The 21,189-nt window shown below is 44.5% G+C and overlaps 1 protein-coding gene across 2 annotated transcripts in view; it reads left to right on the top strand.

The window, feature by feature from the left end:
- LOC139760067 (uncharacterized) overlaps positions 1-21,189 on the top strand; it is a 181,638-nt gene that overhangs the window by 74,380 nt on the left and 86,069 nt on the right. Inside the window, exons 4-5 of one of the 2 annotated variants that reach the window (XM_071682855.1) lie at positions 18,962-19,047; positions 19,254-19,312. The exons of the other annotated variant lie outside the window; for it this stretch is intronic. The gene's annotated coding sequence lies outside the window, so the exon portion shown is untranslated. The remainder of the gene's footprint in view (positions 1-18,961; positions 19,048-19,253; positions 19,313-21,189) is intronic. 2 annotated transcript variants of the gene reach the window in all.

Here is a 21,189-nt window from a genome sequence, read left to right as displayed (position 1 = left end):
GCGGCCACCTCAACGATGCCTGGGTGACAGGAGGTGAGGGTGGGGTGCAGAAAATAGGGGTTAGCTGCAGGAGGTGGGGTTAGCTGCGGGAGGTGGGGTTAGCTGCAGGAGGTGGGGTTAGCTGCGGGAGGTGGGATGAGAGAACAAACATATGAGGGACTATTGAGGAGAAACTGGAATTTAGAAATTCAGACGAAGACAAAATCTCTGGGAGAGGCAGATAATATTTCTGGGGAGTTAGATAGAATGGAAGTCTCCTCAAACTATAATGGTGTTAGGGGATGCCATCTCCTACACCTCCTTGTACGGGACGACTGACACATACGGGCCGGTGTCGGCTACCGGCGACACCGTAGAAACATATAGGTGTAAGTAGAAGCCATTGCTGGCGCCTCATCCAGTGGGATGACTGACAGATAAGGGCCAGGTGTAGGAAGGGAGTAGGCTGCTGGAGACACCCCAGGCGTCACGGACGGGCTGGATGGAGGATCAAGATAGCAGTGGGAGGGCGTCGGTGGGCGCGGCCCTCTCTACAGGTTATAATTACGGCCTCCAGACGCCATTGTCAACCGTGGTGGGACCATTGTTCCTCGGAGGATGACGAACCTATGCCCCAGGGATATGGCAAGATACGCACACTGATAAAGTGAAGGGAATAGAAACCCTTAAAAGGGAGAGGCATATACACGTATAAACTGACAGAGAAACAGACATGATAAGACTATAGACACAGGGAAGATTATGGTAAGTGGTACAAACAGGAACAAATATGGGCAACATATCGGCCACAACGACCAAGCATGGCAAGCTAAGACATGGGTCGCTACACCCCAACACACCAATAAGGAGAGAGAGGAGGCCAGTGTAAACAATGAGGATGGGGCTGATGCCGGCCATAACAGGTGGTGTAAATATTCCCATGAATGGATGACACACGATGACTCGCGATTCTGAATGATTCCCCGCGTATGGATGAATGGATGCCAGGAGACAGGGGAGAGGGCTGGGATGGATAGTAAGCTGGGGGTCATAGAGGAGGTTAGATGATGCACCAGGCAGCTGAGAGGAGAGACTGGATAGATGAATGGATGAGGCTGGAAGTGAAAGGCGGCGAGGAGGAGATTGAGGACGACCTGAGCTGACGTAAGACGCTGGGATGAATGGGCTGATGCTACGGTCTGTATCAAAACACGGGACGGTCCACTTCCCCTCCCGCCTCAATAGGAGGGATTACCGTGCCTCGCGTCACTAAGAAAGTATAATGGTTCAGGGAATTAACATAGCGTTACGTGTCTTATGTAATCGTTGTATGATGTTAGTGTATTGTACGAAGGAGAGAACCGTGTCGCAGGGTGGCTTCATCATCACCGCCACCGACCTCTGTGTTTCCGTTAGTGACTCGAGTTCCGCGGCGGTGAGGGAGCGACTCCATCACCACAGCCAACCTCTGCACCATAGCCTGTGCCCCTGGCAGTGCCTTAGGCCTTGACAATGAAGGAACGAAGAGCTCCCACGGTTAGCTGACTCCATGGAAAGGCTAAACACAGGACGCTTCGCCTGTAGCTCAGCTCTGCTCTGACTCTCTTCCCCTAATCACTTTTCACTGTACCTTGTACAATGTCATCAGTGAATCTCAACTTACTATACTGTTAATAAATCTTAACATGTGATTACTGAACCTTAGCTTTCCATACTATAACTTATCACAATTGTCTGTCTGGTTCTCTGTGTGTTTGTCTCTTTGTCTTGTCCTCATGTGCCCCACTAACCAAGATGGCTTTAAAGCATTAAATTTAAATGACCAGATACGAGGCACTGAGAATAATTGAACAGACACAAAACATTAGAAAATCAAAGTAAATATCACAACTCTACTGCTTTCTTGTGTGCAGATGATAATCAACAGAAAATATAAGACACGCGCATATTGAAAGACATAATCAGTTTTTCATGGATGAATTTAATTGATTTTTGTTTTTAATTTTCATCACATACTAATATCTGCTTGAACCAAATAAAGGGAAGCTGAATAATGATCAGTTATTAATCAGTAATAGCGTGAGGCTTAACAAGATAGGATGAAAATTAATGGACTAATTTCATAAAGTTTAATTAGTATAGAGTTAATAGACTTATGTATAATTTGGTAGTATCCTATTTAGGATGCGTTAAGTGCTCTGACAAGAAATATAACAACATAGAAATACATGATAAAGATATGTTGATGTATATGTGTATCATAAAATGTAAAGATTTATGTTAAAGTTAGAGATTAAAAGAGAGAGAGAGAGAGAGAGAGAGAGAGAGAGAGAGAGAGAGAGAGAGAGAGAGAGAGAGAGAGAGAGAGAGGTGAAAGTTCATACATCATGACACGAGGACTGCTGTGTGCCCTTTGCATCTCGCCTGCTGCTCATATATGGTCTAACTGATTCTTGCTCAGGTGAAACTCCCCGACATATGGCCGCCTCCAACACCTGCCAACTTCTGCATCAGAAAGACAAACGGTCGACTCGGCTGCTTACGTAACAAATACTTTCAAATATTCACGACGTTGCTATACTTCTGAGATTCGAAGAGGAGTATTAGCATGCTGTGTTGTGTGTGTGTGTGTGTGTGTGTGTGTGTGTGTGTGTGTGTGTGTGTGTGTATAACTTAACAGAATACACTGATAAGTATGTTTGTCTGTCTTGGGATAAACTTATACAACTCAAACTTTACTGTATTTCTTACTTTCTGTTTTACCCAGACGCCCACTGCACTGACAGAGGTCCCAAACCATCCAGCCAGCTCATTAACCCCTACAACCCAACCTAACTCATTTAACCCCACTTACTCCTCCTCATTCACACCCACCTCATTAACTCTTTCAGTAGACCCACGGCTACCAAGCATCGAGGTCTGGTCTGGTGCCCAGGCCAGCACACCAGGAGGACTGGAACCTGTTGGGTGGCGGCCACACCTGCCCACCCACCATCATCACCCACCTCTTGTTGTTGTTCTTGTTGTTGTTGTTGTTGTTGTTCTTGTTCTTGTTGCTGTTGCTGTTGTTGTTGTTGTTGTTGTTGTTGTTCTTGTTCTTGTTCTTGTTCTTGTTAGTGACGTTTCATCCCAAGATTCATAACTTTCACTTCTTTGATATGTTTGATGTCCAAGATATTTTCAATATTCATTTATCTATTACCCTTGTTATCATTATTATTATCATTATTATTATTATTGTTATTATTATTATCATTATTATTATTATTATTATTATTATTGTTGTTCGCTGATGATACAGCGCTGGTGGCTGATTCATGTGAGAAACTGCAGAAGCTGGTGACTGAGTTTGGTAAAGTGTGTGGAAGAAGAAAGTTGAGAGTAAATGTGAATAAGAGCAAGGTTATTAGGTACAGTAGGGGTGAGGGTCAAGTCAATTGGGAGGTGAGTTTGAATGGAGAAAAACTGGAGGAAGTGAAGTGTTTTAGATATCTGGGAGTGGATCTGTCAGCGGATGGAACCATGGAAGCGGAAGTGGATCATAGGGTGGGGGAGGGGGCGAAAATTTTGGGAGCCTTGAAAAATGTGTGGAAGTCGAGAACATTATCTCGGAAAGCAAAAATGGGTATGTTTGAGGGAATAGTGGTTCCAACAATGCTGTATGGTTGCGAGGCGTGGGCTATGGATAGAGATGTGCGCAGGAGGATGGATGTGCTGGAAATGAGATGTTTGAGGACAATGTGTGGTGTGAGGTGGTTTGATCGAGTAAGTAACGTAAGGGTAAGAGAGATGTGTGGAAATAAAAAGAGCGTGGTCGAGAGAGCAGAAGAGGGTGTTTTGAAATGGTTTGGGCACATGGAGAGAATGAGTGAGGAGAGATTGACCAAGAGGATATATGTGTCGGAGGTGGAGGGAACGAGGAGAAGAGGGAGACCAAATTGGAGGTGGAAAGATGGAGTGAAAAAGATTTTGTGTGATCGGGGCCTGAACATGCAGGAGGGTGAAAGGAGGGCAAGAAATAGAGTGAATTGGAGTCATGTGGTATACAGGGGTTGACGTGCTGTCAGTGGATTGAAGCAAGGCATGTGTAGCGTCTGGGGTAAACCATGGAAAGCTGTGTAGGTATGTATATTTGCGTGTCTGGACGTGTGTATGTACATGTGTATGGGGGGGGGGGGTTGGGCCATTTCTTTCGTCTGTTTCCTTGCGCTACCTCGCAAACGCGGGAGACAGCGACAAAGTATAAAAAAAAAAAAAAAAAAAAAAATTATTATTGTTATTATTATTATTACTATTATTATTATCATTAATTATTATTATTATCATTATCATTATTATTATTATCATCATTATTATCATTATCATCATTGTTGGTGTTCTTGTTGTTTTATGATAGTTTTTATCCTTCACTTCATGCTGTCTCTTCACTTATCATCTGCCTTCCTACATCTCTTCGAGGTTTCCTCTTCCTCCTCTTGTTTCTTCTTCTTCTTCTACACAGTGTGTCCTGCTACACCACTACCATCATCATCCTACACAGTGTGTCCTGCTACACCACTACCATCATCATCCTACACAGTGTGTCCTGCTACACCACTACCATCATCATCCTACACAGTGTGTCCTGCTACACCACTACCATCATCATCCTACACAGTGTGTCCTGCTACACCACTACCATCATCATCCTACACAGAACACTACTCGCTCTAGCCACGTGCCTCGGATGATCACGTCATCATACGGAAAGAGACCCATGGTTTCTTAGGTGGTATATTATCATGAACAATGTTACCAGGTCTTCAACTTGTTCTACTGTGGGCGGGTCTCACCGCCGGCTATCTAAGCTACCCTCACCAGCCTTCAAGGTTCACTCGACCTTGTTTCTACTTTCTACCTTCTGTCTTGCATCCTACACCGCCGCTATGTGCTTATGGAAGGCCCTGGCACCGCTACCCTGTCAGCCGTGGCGCTACGTCCTGACTTCCCTACACCACGCCGCCCGGCACGCCCACGGCCCCCGCCCAGCCACCCTACCTTCAAAAAAAGTGATGATACATCACTGGTGAAGCCTCCACCCTTCCTTACCTTCAGCCTCTCACTCCACCCCATCTCAGCCTTCCCCTGTATCTACGGACTCCACCCTACTTCTGTATCTCTCATCTACTCTCTACTCTCCCATTTTCTTCTCTCCCTGCTGTTTCTTTGTCTCCTCTCTCTCACTCCTTTCGTTCCTCCATGTCTCTCATTCTCCTTCGCTAGTCTTCGTCCCTTCACCTCTTCCCATACACCTCCTCCCTCAGGTGTTGCCGTGTCACCGTCCAGGTCCTCTGGCGGGGTCACGCCCCTTCCTCTTCCCGGCCTCCTCCCAGGAGGCGTCTGTTGTGCTCCATTGTACCACAAGCATGGCTTGAGTGGCAGGTGGCCCATACGCCCTCCTCTTTACCCCAGCACCGCCCACGCCTTTCATTTCCACGCCCGTCACACAAACCCACGCCCGAACCCACCCACTCATCCAGGTCAGGCGACTATTAAGCCCACACTCAGAAGTTGACATTTGAGGAGGTGATTACAGAGTCCGTGGGAAACAGCTGAGGGCCAGGGAGCCTCCCCATTAATACAGAAGAGATGACACCATAGTTAACATTGACTGATGACCTACAGTCTGGGTCTCCAGTCCTAGGATGACTCACCAGTAGTAGCCTGGTAAATGATCTTCATTCATCAGTAATGAAAGAATACCTAATGATCACAGTTCCCATTATGAGGATAATGTCATTTTTTAATGACAAGCAAATATACTCGTAAGAACGTGTGTGTGTGAGTGTGTGTGTGAGTGTGTGTGTGTGTGTGTGTCAGAAGCGAGTAAAGATTTTTCTTAAGATTCATAGAGTGAATTATGAGAGTAGAGAGTGATGACGGGCATGAAATAATTAGGCCGCTCCCCCGAGGGTGTACGAGAGGGCTACAGACGGTGATTAGACGGTGTGGTGAAGGAGGAGTGCAAGATGGGACGCGAGGGAGGAAAGGTTCGTCTGGTCAAAAACGTACAAGTGAAAAGCACTTATGAAAGTAGAGATGGTAACACACACACACACACACACACACACACACACACACACACACACACACACACACACACACACACACATGTATCATATGCATATGTGTGAAAGTGTGTGTGCGTGTGTGTGTGCTGAGTTGGGTTGTGTTCCCTGCGTGTCACGGAAGGCTAGCTAGCTCGGCCGCTGTACACATGAATGAGGCACTGAGCCTTGAAGCCTTCAGACAACACCCGCGCCGCTCCCACCTCGCCTGGCATGCCGTGTCGGGGTTGGGTGGCGCCCAACAGGTGTGCCTCAAGCGGAAAACACAGCGAGAAACAGACCAGAGCGATGGGTGGAGACTGCGGCGGAGGGCAGGTGCTCCCGAGGGTGGGGAAGTCACGCAACAGGTGGCGACGATGGAGAGGAAGACAAAACAAGTGCTAGAGAGAGAGAGAGAGAGAGAGAGAGAGAGAGAGAGAGAGAGAGAGAGAGAGAGAGAGAGAGTCTGCAGGTGTAGACAAATGATAAGTGATGCAGGTGTTGGGTAAGTCATGAGAGACGGGGCAGGTGCCATGAAACTGACGTGTGGAGGAAGCGTCCTCCGCCAGCCGGTACCGTCATTCACTAAGGAGGTTCCTCGCCCATCCTAACACTGCTACATGCACGCACTGACGTATAACCACAAACACATATGCGCAAACTTTATACACAAGCGCACTCACGTACCTACAGCCAGCGTCTGAATGGTATGAGAGAACAAGGAATGAGAGTATCAGTGTAGGGAAGGAGGGACAAAGACACTTTGAAAATGATATCGTGGACAAAGCAGAAAGTGATCCAGAACTTGACAATAAGGTCAGCAGAAGTAAATCCTCAGTTCAGAGCAGCTACCCAGGCCAAGGGATTCAGAGGAAACAGTTTTGGAGGATGATATTAAGAGACACGAAAAAAATCATCACTAACTTAAGCATATTTTCACAGTGCAAGACACTGTAGCCTCAATATCAGTGTGATGGAGTGGGGAAGAAGCTGGAGAAACACTGAAATATTTTGAAAAGACGTAAGCAGAGTACTAAAGGGCCCCTCACCCATGCAAGGCTCTTAGTCCTGATGAAGTTTCTCCGTATGTGCTGAGGATGTGTGCAGACATACCTCACCGGCCACTGGAAACGTTGGTCCAGGTGTCGCTGGAGGAAGGTAAAGTGACAAGGGAGTGGAAGAGGGAAAATGTTATTCACTTATAAAAGTGGAGGTTGTGTTATGTGCTGAACTACAGACGCGTGTCCCTGATAAGTGTTGTCTGTAAAATATTGGAAAAGACAGTCAGAAAACAAAGGGATGACTTCTAGCAGAAGAGAAACTACCTGAGCGAGAGAAAATACGGATTGAGGGAAAGGAGGTCTTGTATAACGAACCTCGTACACGTCTCTTTGGGACTGTGCTCCATTTTAGACAAAAGAAAATGTTGGGTGGGTAGTGTGTATTTGGACTGCTAGAAAGCATTTGCTCCCATACTACACAGGAGGTTGAAAAAAGAAATTATCATCATGTGGTGATACAGGGAAGACTTTTCTTTTAATAGATCATCATAGTGGAAGGCAATAACAGGACTCGCTGAACCGCGTCTTAGGATTTATTTAGACCTGTATAACACAACTCCTCATCAGTCTTTTCACTGTTGGGCTGCTCAGTCATAGCTAACTAATTATGTGATAAAGATAATTCTTTCGTCGAACCAAATAACTTATCCCTAAGTTACTAATGACATGTTGCATTACGCTCAAATGTCTTACGTTTGGTCAAGTTGGTATTTGAAAGATTTACAAATCTACCATAAAGTAAATCTAAGAAACTTGGTCACAGAAACCTAACTGGCTCAAGACAAATATAAACGAATTCAGTCATCGAGTCTCACCCCAAAATGTTCTGCTTTGGAGACTTTTTCTCATCTTGATAACTGGAACGTTATATCACGTCTTTCTCCATCCTTGGGAAAATAAGGAGAGTTGCACAGGGCAGCGGACCCCACCTGGCGGAGGTAGTGAGGTAGGTAGGGTAGAAGGGGCACGCACGGTGGGAGGACGTGGAGCTACACTCCTAAAAACGTTACTTTGGTGAGAGGTGAGGCAGGCAGCCGGCCTCACCCCTCGCTCCCTTCCTTCCTGTCGTCTTGTGAACAACACCTGCCGGACCTCGGGAGGACAATCATAGGCTTCGGGGAAGCGCGCAGGGATCACACACACACACACACACACACACACACACCTTGTACCCATTTCATCACTTTAGGACGGACCACAAATCATTATCTCGTCTGAGATCAGATCACCCTCGATCTTACAATAAACGTTTTAAAGAAACATTACCGAGCCTTCCTCAGGCTTGCAACCGTCCGTTTGCTTCCCTTAACAAAAGCTGTGATTGTCCTCAGGTGGAGCACAGACCTCACACTTCAGGGGATGCACTCCAGCTACTCCTCACTCCCAGGCTACAGTTCTTAAGGTCAGTTCTCACTGCTGCTCTCCCTCCCTCTCATGCTCATCGTGTTACTTCCTCTCTTTCCTTATCTTATCTCTATCTTCGCAGGCAGAACTGTCGTGACCTCTGCTCCATTATGATTTGCTGGTTTAATCCGCAACGTCCTACTCGCTACTCCGGTTCTCCTTACCAGACAGACATCTGCTGAAACCTCACACAAACATCATCCCCTCTCTCTCTCTCTCTCTCTCTCTCTCTCTCTCTCTCTCTCTCTCTCTCTCTCTCTCTCTCTCTCTCTCTCTCTCTCTCTCCTCTTTCTCCCAGTCTGTCTCTCTCTCTCACATCGTTTCTTCTTTGCTCTTCTCACCCATGGAATGTCCTGTCACTACAACTTTTTCCCTTTTCCATATAAGCGGCAGCTTTTTAGACGTCGAGGATACGTACATCTGTCATTTCACCTATAGAAACTGAGGGTCAACTTTGCTCGTATAGCCCACAGGTTAGTCTGTCAATGCATCGCTCTGGGTACCTTGCAGCTGTCCATTGTACATATCTTTGATACTTTTTAGTACACACACACACGCACACACACACCACACACACACACACACACACACACACACACACACACACACACACACACACACACACACATACACAAACACGTACACATACCTACATTTACATATCATGTGCACAGTTTCCCACATCAACTCTCACACGCCACATTTCCCAGGGCCAGCATACTCACCAACTCCCATCATAACTCTACAGACTTACACTCGAAATTGCGTATGATTATGTTCTGGTTATCTTTTTAGTTTCTTAAGTAAAAGTACAACAGAATAGAATATATATTCATTTACACTCTTAGCAAACATACAGAGGTACACACGAGTGTGGTACGCGTACCTAAGGCTCCATCGTGTACAACAATAACAGTTAGCTATGTTTGTTGATCTGCTTTTTTATGACTCGGACGAACACAAGTCGGTAGATGGGATCGGTCCGCGAGTGTACGTCAAGTGGGTATAATGATAATGAACCGGTGGACAGGACCAGCCAGGAGATAGATTGGGCGATAGATGCGTCACAGAGGGGCATCTGTACCAAGCTGTCATCCCTCCATATTCTGCTGCCTGATATCTTCCGCATTCATCTACTGCAGGAAAGGTTTTGGAAGAGAAGATAGCGCTTCATGAATAGGTTTATAAGGCTTTAGATTAAGTGCAACGGGAATTTGCATATTGCACTTATAGTTAACTGTAATTTAGGATGGTTTAGTTAGAGACAAGGGAATGTTCAACTGAGAGTAATTTGCATATGTTCCCTTCTGAAAGATTTGGAACATATAAACCAGAGCTGAACACTGTTCTTCTGGTAACCTGCCGTCTTAGACGTGTAGCAATGATGAACAACCAGAGATAGAGAAGCAGAGGTACAGAATCACTGACCACTCAGGGGAAAGGTATATATTTTGGCTAGAAGTAAGAACAGGAAGACTATCATGATGGTAAAGGAAGTTTCATCTGCTGGAGGGAACGGTGGCAGATCTACCGACCAACAGTGGCTCCCACGCACCAACTTAGTGCTGCCTAAATAACCAATAAAGATAAGAAATGCAACTCACGCGCTTTTCAGTTTCTCACCACAAGACCACCGGGAAAAAAGGGCTATTCTATCATTCGCGCTACGTAGTTGTTATCCAGACAGCACTACCGTGGAATCCCCTGCCCCATCGTTCCCGCAGTACAACTTGTACACAAGACTCAGTATATTCATCAAGCATCAAATAAACGAGGTTGAATGTCATGGCCTTCTGGCTATCATCGTTATCTTCGCCGAGGTGTATGGCGATTTGCATGCATAATAGGGGAACAAAAGGTTTTAGGCCGGTACCTGCATTGGTGGGTGTAGCGGCCGGACCACGGTGCCACAGGACCCTTCCCTGCCACTCTTCAATAATTTATCTTCTCGTAAAAACTCATCTCTGGCGGAAGAACTAATAAAAGTGTGATGTACGTTCATTCCCATGCTCATCATAGCTCCTGAGCCCCTGCACATAAGGTTTATTGTGCCGCGGGGAGAAACTTAGGTGAGTTTGATTTTAAACGCTGATTTCTAAATAGATGGTGAGCATTGTATCTCGCTGGTGAACGGCCATTTAGACTATCTATGAGTTTATCTTTAGTGTTGGCGTTAAAAGTTACAAACTGATCTTTTCAAAGAGATGGTATCGAAAAATTACTTTATGACTGTTGTCTGCATAATTACATGCAGGGGCCTCAACGGCGCCACGACCCCGCGAACAGCCAAGGGAGTTAATGTGTGCCTGGACTCCTCGCCATCCTATATAATATTCGGAAATATTCTTTCCCGGACACTGATGGTGCTTTTGCCTCTTGACCTTTACACCTGGGGAGGTGGGATGCAGCGTATACATCCTGCTGCCTCATGCTCTCTCTCTCTCTCCCTCATTCTCTCTATGATGGAGGTGTCGCCACCACAAACCCACATCACTGTGATCTTAACATGAGTAGGAGGGCGACTGTCCCCGGGTCCACTTCTCTCTCCTGACCCGACCATGAACACATCCTTCATCCCCTACTAACAACACACACTGTAGCCCTCCATAGCCCCTGGCAACAACACACACTGTTGCCCTCCACAGCCCTCTGCCCCCCCCCCCCCCCCCGCCTGCCAACAACACACACTGTAGCCATCCACAGCCCCCCCCCCCCCTGCCAACAACAGAGTGGGGCCTCTGCTTCCACCAGTATTTTCCCAGGGCGGCCGGTCAGTTTCCGGTGGTGGCTCAGCCACTAATGGCCGTCTCACCTGCACTAATTCCCACGATCATTGAAGCTCAGACTAGGAGAGGGTCGTGTCAAAATATATTTTATTTTTTGTCATCTTTAGATTATATTGTGACTGGGACGCAGTGTGTGAATACAGGAGTCTGAATACATGTTCGAAGTACCTTACCTTGCAGCCTTCCCAGAGGGTATGTCAAAGGTGTGATGTGTTTAAAAGTGATAACCGATTTTCAGAATGAATTACAACGGTCGTGTAACTTCACTTTAGAAGCTTCGGGCGGAGGTTTGATGTTATCTGGGTAAAGGAAACACGTACAGATGTAGAGCATATGGTGGGAGTTCTCACGGTTAGTGTTGGACTAGGCATGTCAGCGGACCCAGCGGATCTGTCTTGCTACGTGGTTCATCAAAGATGTAATTTAGGAAGAACCCAGGAACATATACACGACCGAAGGGCCCCCGCCAGCCTGCGAATCTACACACACACACACACCACTCCTGCCTCAGGTTGCTCATGTGACCTGGCATCTTTAATGGTCTGACCTGTGTTGATGACCACTCCTCCCTATCCTCCATTGTCCACCTACTGTCTATCACGTCATCCAGCGTCATGCTCTGGTCTTCTGTCCTTTTAACCATTCCATCTGCTTTACTCTCCTGTTTCTGCCACAAATAGGCAAGATATCACGGCTAACCTCGCCAAGTGTTATCTATCACTTCCATTTTTTCTCATCGTACCTCGTCCATACCCACTGTTGATCCACCTAGATCCACCCAAGCCTTCTAGTCTACTCTTTTCCATCCCAAATTTCGATCAGCTTGTACCGTCCCACCTTCAGATCAACTCCTACCCACTTCATCCTCTTCGTACCTGACCAACCCTCCTCCTCTTCTCAGTGCATCAATACTTGAGGTGTTTTCGTGAGGTGTCTTCGAACCCTGAGTCACACACCCTAGGTCACACCTGTTGTGCTGTTTCCGATGTGTTATTGCCTCTTTGTAATAACTCGTGAGGACCCCATCCTGTGATGTATGTGTGCCTACGTGTACAAGCGGATACCTACATGCCTGCGTGTGAATGTCCGCATTGTTCCAGATCTGTACATCATAGCTCTACGGGTAAGGATGTGACCCCCTGTACTAGCCAACACAAAGCGGTCTCCCCTCATTGTTTGCCCTCCATTGTTTGTGGAGCAGCTGTTGTGAAGGCTTGTTAGAATGGCGCGGGCGAGTCCCTGGCCCGTGTTTGCTGACCTCTTTCCACTGTCAGATTTATCGCCCTCCTTGTGTACAGTACAACTATTTGAATTTAATTTTGCCTGAAACTTATTGGGTCGGTTTTATTTCTAGGACACTGGTCGACCAGGAGACATGTTGTTGGGTTTAACGCTGTTTATAATTCCTTGTAGAAATACTGTCATTATAGATACAAGAGTTCTCAATACCCTGGTGATTATCTAGATCCACATACCCTGCATGATTTAGATTTTTTCTTTTTGTATATCCAATGCTTTATCTTATTCCATCTTATTGTGTTGATATCTCTTCATCTTTATGATCATGATTATAATTATTTTCGTGTCCTCTATAATCATTGAATATACAGTATTGCCACCTTATCCTACCACGTCTTCCCAGTTTCTACATTTTTGGTAATTGGAAAAGTTTTCATTTGTACTGTTGTACCATAAGCCTCATTTTGTTTTCAGTAAGTGTAAGTATCTTAAAGAATATTCGTTGCACCAATACTTGATGACTTCATAAGTGACTATATCACACGAATGCTTTTAGTCCCTTAATTTTGATACTTTAAATCTTGACAAACAGTTTTCGTATTTTACCTGTAATTGCTCGAGCAAGTCATATATGTTCTGGCCTCGAGACTTCCTTAACCACCAGTTCTAAGAAGAATGTGAGTGTTTACAAAAAGACTGTTAACTCCTTCGACTGGATAAGTGGTCATCTCTTATTTTAGTCAGTTGTTCGAGAGTGGATGAAGACCCACGCGAGGCACACCCTCCCAACCATCATTAACATCTTTCAGTTCCACACGACACGAGCAGAGTCGTGTTAAAGATGTCAAGGTGTACGAGAGAAACATACTCATTACACTGTAAATCATCTCCTTCCTTAAAAAGGCTCATTTAACTACGCAAATATAAAGAGAAAATGATTAAAAAAAATGATCTTGTCACACCAAGTGAGATCATCATGTATCTAGACCCATTTAAAAAGATTATATATGATTTTAATGGTTGATGAAGGAACAGCTGTATCAAGTATTTTTATCACTCTGCAAATTACCTTTTGAAATTTGCAAAACACACTTTTATAGTCCATGAACCTCATTTTTCTCATGATAAAATATCACTGAAAATATTTTATGTATTTTAGAGTATTCTCCCATTAATCCAGTCATATTTTTCTGCCAGTCACAGCTTTTGTTAGATCATAAGAAACTGGCAAGAAAATTGGGGATCACATAATTGCGGATGAGGTGGCCAGCACTACGGCAACAATGGCATTCTGTTTCACAGGTAAAAATTGTTGTTCATCTTTTACACCAACAATGTCTGTGGCTGACGATATTATAAACAAAGTTCAGAGGCTAAGAAATTAACTGTGTGATGATAACACACACACACACACACACACACACACACACACACCGTGCAGAATGGGAAGGGTTGTGAGCAACTTTTACCTTCAGACATGACCAATATTGACCACTTACCACCGGTAAACAACAGAAACTAAAATATGTCCCATTTAGTAATGAAAAGCTGTGCAGTACTGTTACGTTACGGGGATGTTCTATTCATACTGTGCTTGATATCATACATTCACGGAAATGTTATATTTTTTGCCAAAATGACGTATTTATTACAGGGGAAAGTAGGATAAAACTATGACGAAAACAATCGACTTTCTTTCGTTGTTCAAAAAATGTTACCGTAATCGCTTTTCGAATGATTTTCATTTAAAAAGATCTTTTGTTGCTACGATAAGATTCTATCTGATTGACTTGGATGAATGCTTGAATGGAAATATAAAATATTTTTGCTGAAACTTCCCGCGTTTCAGTGCAAAGTGACGTAATGATAAATGGTAAACAATTTGCCTTCGGCGCTCGGTGATTCAGGCTCAACGAACTTCAGTTTATCGGACGTAGAGTGTTATTTAGCGAGGTTTTTCTGAAATTAGTCTTATACTTCATGAAATGTGGTGCTTTATTACCCTAATTTTTTGTTCCATTACCCTCTCTATCCTGGGTCGACGTATACACGAGATAGACTTATAGACGAGTATATGTGGTGTATATATATATATATATATATATATATATATATATATATATATATATATATATATATATATATATATATATATGTCTTTTGCGTGTGTGATTCTTTTGTTTTCCATTTGTATATAGTTACATGCATGAGTGTGTCTGATTGCAATTGTCTGCCTCTTTATGTATGTTCGCCTTTGCATGTAGGCTCATATGCCAGATTCAGCCCAGAACCGTTATATGTTGATTCACATTACCTTCACTAACTTCAGCAAGCAGCACTCAACCCACCTGCCGCTCTCTCTGTGCCAGTGTGAGTGTGTGAGACGGAAGTCATCCGACACCAAACAAATTGTTCAGTTTTACTTCCTAATTTGTAAAGCGACATCTGTGACTGCTTACTGATTCCTCTGACTCCTTACTCTGACTCCTTACTCTGACTCCTTACTCTGACTCCTTACTCTGACTCCTTACTCTGACTCCTTACTCTGACTCCTTACTCTGACTCCTTACTCTCCATCAGCAGTTTCGTCCAGTGTGAAAACGGGGTTTGATATCCTAATTTGTGCAAATAGAATTCTTTAAGTAGTTCATGGGTTTTGAAAATGAAAGTAGAGCACTTCATGATAATTTACACGATAGTTATCTTCATCATAAACTAGAGAAATAGAGACACCAAGTGTGAAGGTGCGACTATTATCTTGGTAGGATCTGTGGATATTTTAAGATATCATCTGAACTTCAACAAGAACATCGTGATTTTGGCAACGGTGCCACGTGATTCCTCCCCGTCAAGCTTGTGAGGTGACGTCTCTGGTTTACGAGGAACACCTGTGGTCTGTCTGCCTGAAGAAGCAATAGCAGCAGTATCAGAACATAGTGTTCAGGGGTTCATGAGACCATGACACCTCATGTGGCTCCTGGCCTGCGTGACGGGCGGCACCAAGCTTGGGTGATGCACCTCTCGTCAGACACACACACACACACACACATACACACACACACTAGCAGCTGACGTGGGTCATGTGTCTACTAACAGCTCTTATGAGAGAACATATGAACCCAAATATATGTACGTAATGTCTGAATAAATCTGCATACGTTTATTCTAATCATGTTTATATCAGAAGCAGAACAAAGTAAAGGGTTCGAGCGTATTTTCCGCGGGTGACAGGTGCAGCAGACCTTTGTTGCTACAGCAGCCGACGCCCTCATCCCGTCCTAGCCCGCCCCTCACACTATACAGGCTACGGGTAATTAGCTCATCAGTTAAACTGATTTCATGAAGATAGTATCGCACAAACTACACCGCCTTTGCCACCTTGTTGACCAATCAGCGTCAATCTTGATTCACTGAAGTGATCTTGTATCGTTGTGTCTCGTGGACTGAGGTGGGTGGAGGTGGGCGGAGGTGGGCGGGTAGTTTGGGGTCAGGACGCGTACTGGCAGCTTCCGCCCACAGCTGCCAGGCAGGAAGCCGCCCGTGAGAACCCCAGGTCACTCACTACCCGTGTAAGCTCCTCAAGCCATCACGGAACACCGTCACAGTGTCTATGGCGAAGGAATCAATATGATCCTCCTCCACCCATCCCCGTGGACTCCCTCACTCCACAGTCACCATAACTCGGCCATGAAACAGTCTTATTTAGAAAACGTCTTCAATTTTTGAAGCGTATCTCACACATTTTCCTACTGTCTTTCATCTCAATACTGTTTCAGCAGATAACAATGAACACCCACTATCTTAATCTAGCACTAACTACAATGCTTTTTACATGTAATTTTTATAGTCATTCCAAATATCATTCAAAGTCAATCATAATCATTATCTACCCACCACAAAATAAGAAAATGGCTGTTGGTCATTAAACATGAATGGCTCCACATTAGCAGTCCCACCTATTAAGGTCATAAATTTGCGACAGACAATGACCGTCAGTCTGCATGGTGGCAGGCAATTCCTCTGTATGTTTGCTTACAATTAGCCAAGAGAATTGGTCCTCCAGGAGTCATTTTCCTAAAGAGGGTCGAGGGGAACACCAGGTGATATACAGGTGTGAGCTGGGCCCAACACACAGGAAGCGGACCAGCCCTCCACTCTCTCCTCCTCTCACACCGTGGGAGGTACATGACCAAGGGTACGACCAGCTCACTCCGCCGTCTCCTGTCTATCATGGACAACATGATAGGAACTATATATATATATATATATATATATATATATATATATATATATATATATATATATATATATATATATATATATATATATATATATATAAAACTACGTACGTGCATGATGAACAAACACCAAACGCAGTTTATGTCAACAATTTCGGGAGATTAGAATGATTGAAAGCTGAAACATACAAACAACAACAAAGATAAACACGACGAGTATTTTTGAAAGCGACGTAATTGTCAGATGAGAAGATGACGAGCCGCCGTTGACACAAGTGAACGTCATGTTATCATCCGGTAACTGGTGTCAGCTGGGGATTTATCTCCACATATCCGTCAACCGTCAAAGGGGAAAAAAACTGTCAGGAGTGAGTCACATACAACGTGTAATTCCCTCGTCTATCTGGATTCGATCCCCCTCGACAGTGTTTGCAGAGGCGATGATGATTTCCACACATCTGGCTGCTATGGGAGGGGTGAGAGGAGGAGGTGGAGAACATCCCCCTGGGTCTACTGCAATATGTTGCCCCTCAGAGGCCTGGTGACCGATCCAACACGTTATCAGAGAAGACGGGCCGAATGTGAACACGTTATCTGTACTGATGTAGATATCACAAGTAACAGAAGATCGGTTTTCGAGACCATCATTATTCTCTCTCTCTCTCTCCCTCTCTCTCTCTCTCTCTCTCTCTCTCTCTCTCTCTCTCTCTCTCTGAGAAAGTGAAAAGTGAGGCAATGGAAAAGATCTGCTAATCATAAAGGAGAAATTTGAATTGATGTGGAGCACATTCTAATCTAGCACTATGAAGCCATGATGTAATGGACGAGTTGTATGATAATCAAAACTTTTACACTGAGAGACAAAACGTCATATGAATATGTGCGTTGTTTACATAATTGAATATTGCTACGTCGCGCTTCGTGGTCACCTGCCAGACGAACGAAAATAAACATGTCAGGATTCAGAGACAATTCACAGGCAAAATTGAGTGAATGGAACATGAATTTTCACGGGAGGCTGAAAGAAGTCGACCTCATCTGCCCAGAGAGAAGTAAGATACACACGACACTCTGTGCCCGGCAGCAAACTGAGGTCATGAAGAATAATTTCTTGGGCTTACAGGCGTCTCAGTAAGGATACATAACCAGGTGCAAGAGGACTGATCTTTCTAACAGAGCGACGCACCGTTGGACGAAGTCGACAGAAGAATGAGTCAACAGGAGACACACGTGGTCAAGTGGATTAACGGAGGGGCATGGCCGGTGCAGCAAGCAGCCATGGTAATAAGGAATTGGGGGCGGCAAACAAACAGACCTACAATGTACACATTTGGTGTCGGAGGCAATCTATTAAGAACCCACGCCATTTGACGGAGGGAGACAGACGGCAGCCATCTGCGTAGAGACAGGGAGTTGTCCAGATGTGCCCACGTGTTACCACACACACACACACACACACACACACACACACCCTACACAAATTAAGTTATTGGTGGGGAATTACAAACAGGACGAGTGTGACTCCATGTAGTGCAGGGGTGGATTGGGACGCTGGGACAACGGGTAATACCCCAGTGTGCGGGTGAGGCCAGACCTGGGCCAGGCTGTTGGGTAATAACCTGATTATCTTCTGCCAGTGTCATTGACTAACCTGCTGTGGTGTTGTGTATATGTTCACTGTGTATGTGTCTATTGCGTGTGTGTATATTATGAGTGTGTATACTGCGCGTGTGTACACTGTGTATGTGTATGCTGTGTAAGTGTACACTATGTATGTGTATACTGCGTATGTCAGGTGTTATCATGAACCTTGTTAACACTAGTCCCAGCGTCTCGGGACCTCGTCCATAGTCAATTTCTATTGAATCCCCCCCTCCCCCCCCCCTCGTCCCTCCCTCTGTGGTGAGTCAAAGTACATAACAACCAATCAGCTTGAAAACTTGCGTTCGAAACCCATCCACTCAGAGCTCGTGGCTTACAACTAAGCCTCTCGTGAATATATATCTCTTTTCATGATCAGGAACAAGTCCTTGCAAGAAACGAGGCATATATATTATATAATTGTATATAACATATGTATATATCATCAAAAAGAAAAATCTATCATAACGTTTTGATAATCTTGATAACTTAAGTATAATCTAAAGTCGAAGTCATTACTACCGCAGCAGCTGTAAACGTCAGACACTCAGTGCTCATTGTCTCAGTGATGTGGGTGGACTGCTGCACCCTCGATGAGAATTTGTAGAAACAAGTAAGTGTTTTCAGGCTCCTCACATCCCTTACAAGGCTACGTCACTGACATCAATGAAAATCATAATTATTTTGAAGATTGATCATGTTATTTAGACATCGAGAATCAGCAAACAATGTTTCATTTTGAGTAATATTGTTTACCTTTCGTTAGCACACCGTAACTGTCTTGATGAGGAAGGTAATTCTCCACTTCTCGAACCACAGGTACATGATAGTGAACGTGGAGGCGTTGTGGGAGATGCTGGGACCTTATGGAATGAGAGGTGAGTTGCAGGCAACTGTGATGACTTTTTATAAAAAAAAATATGAAAGGAAGAATGACGAGAAATAGAGAAGAGATAGAAAATTATAGATTACGTGTGGGAGTTGGACGAAGGTGTGTGATGTCTTTGTGGTTCATCGGTGAGTATCAGGACGACGTGATAAAGGCGATGGAAGTGGGAACACAGTGAAGCAGTCGAATCTTTGACGTGGTCATATGGACTGAATTGGGTCTTTGGCCGGGCCGTTTTTGGCTCCCAGTTCTCCCTCTCCTGGCGTAGCGGCACGTGACGCCCTGGTGGCGGGAGGTGAGGAGGCCGCCTTATGCCGCCAGCCTGGACCATTGTGTGGCGTTTGGCATAGCCGTCTGCGTCTCCGGGGGTTAGCTAGGAGGAAATTGATTCGTAAATGAGTAGTATCGAATCATACACACACACACACACACACACACACACACACACAAATGTATATCGGTTTCAAATCTCGACAGTATAAAGAGCAATATGCAGTCCTTTTGGTACAAAGGGTAAGGCTGGTATACAAGACCACCATCCAACATACAATACACAACCAGAATGAAGTATTGTTGCAGACACAATACACCTTCATAATTTATTCCAGCAATCTGAGGAACATCAGCGTGTTCACGTGGTACACGAGGAACATAATTGGTTTTCGCCTTATAGAGCGACGTGCAACTCGCCCTTTCTAGGCTTCAGTTTGCTCCTTCAAATCGGAGTTTTACTGAGTTATTTCAGAGTTTTCTGGTGAATCTTCAGTGTGTCAATGGCCAAAAGATTCGTTTTCTGTCTAGGTATATATGATGACCTCAGCCGTGTCTGAAACTTTTTGATTGCGTCACGGCGTTAATGAGGAGGTGACGCCTGCATGTCACAGAAGTGACTGGATTTTTTTTGGCCAGAATGAGTGACCATTTGTCCACTAAATGCAGGCATGACGCCAGGCATTCAGACTGCCTCAATACGGGAACAATGTGTGTGTGTGTGTGTGTGTGTGTGTGTGTGTGTGTGTGTGTGTGTGTTTTACCTATTACTGCATGACGAGATAGAGTCTCCAATTGTATGTAATAATTGTACTGTGCGAGGAGGGAGTTCTACACTCGTGGGCCCCATGTCTTGAGCTTCCTCTACTATCACACAACTTCATAAACTCGTGTATGCTTCCCATATTCACAAGTTCCTTATTTAGTTTATTCCATTCGTCAACTACTCTTATACTGACTAAATCATTCCTTGCATGTGTTTTTAGCAAGTTTGTACCTTAATTTCATGTTATGGTGTCTGGTTCTTATATTTTTCTTCTACTGCTTAATGTTGGTGTCGTCAGACAGGTCTTAAAAGTATCTGGTTGCAATCAAGTCCCCCTGTACTCTTCTTTACTCTTTGATGGATAATTTTCATGGCCTCCAACTATCTACTGTAACTCAGCTTTCCTCATTCTGACCCTCAGCAGAACAGAACAATGTTACACATAGAGAAGACATGAGGCCTATGACGAACACAGGCTGACATTAGCAACAAGACTTCGTAAGAAGGAAAAATTCAAAGTAGAACAAAATCACATCGTAGTTTATGAAGATCAGTGTAAGAATGATTGCAGTTCAGTGCTTAACAATATATTAACCAAAGAACGAAAGATAGAGCGAAGTACTTGAGGGATTCAGTGTTATAAAAGATGAATGACGAGTTAAAGGAAGAGAATGTAATAGAAGACATATGGCCAAGAGGAGCAGAGTTCATCACGAGATGACCAAAATATAGCAATGGTAAAACGTAGCATGATAGATCCTAAAGCGGTAAAAGAACACAGCGCATTCAAGAACGCTTTATATAACACAGAATACAGCGTCGACACTAAA

This window comes from Panulirus ornatus, chromosome 35, assembly GCF_036320965.1.
Source record: "Panulirus ornatus isolate Po-2019 chromosome 35, ASM3632096v1, whole genome shotgun sequence".
Lineage (NCBI taxonomy): Eukaryota > Metazoa > Arthropoda > Malacostraca > Decapoda > Palinuridae > Panulirus > Panulirus ornatus.
This window is presented reverse-complemented; position numbering and strand designations above follow the sequence as displayed.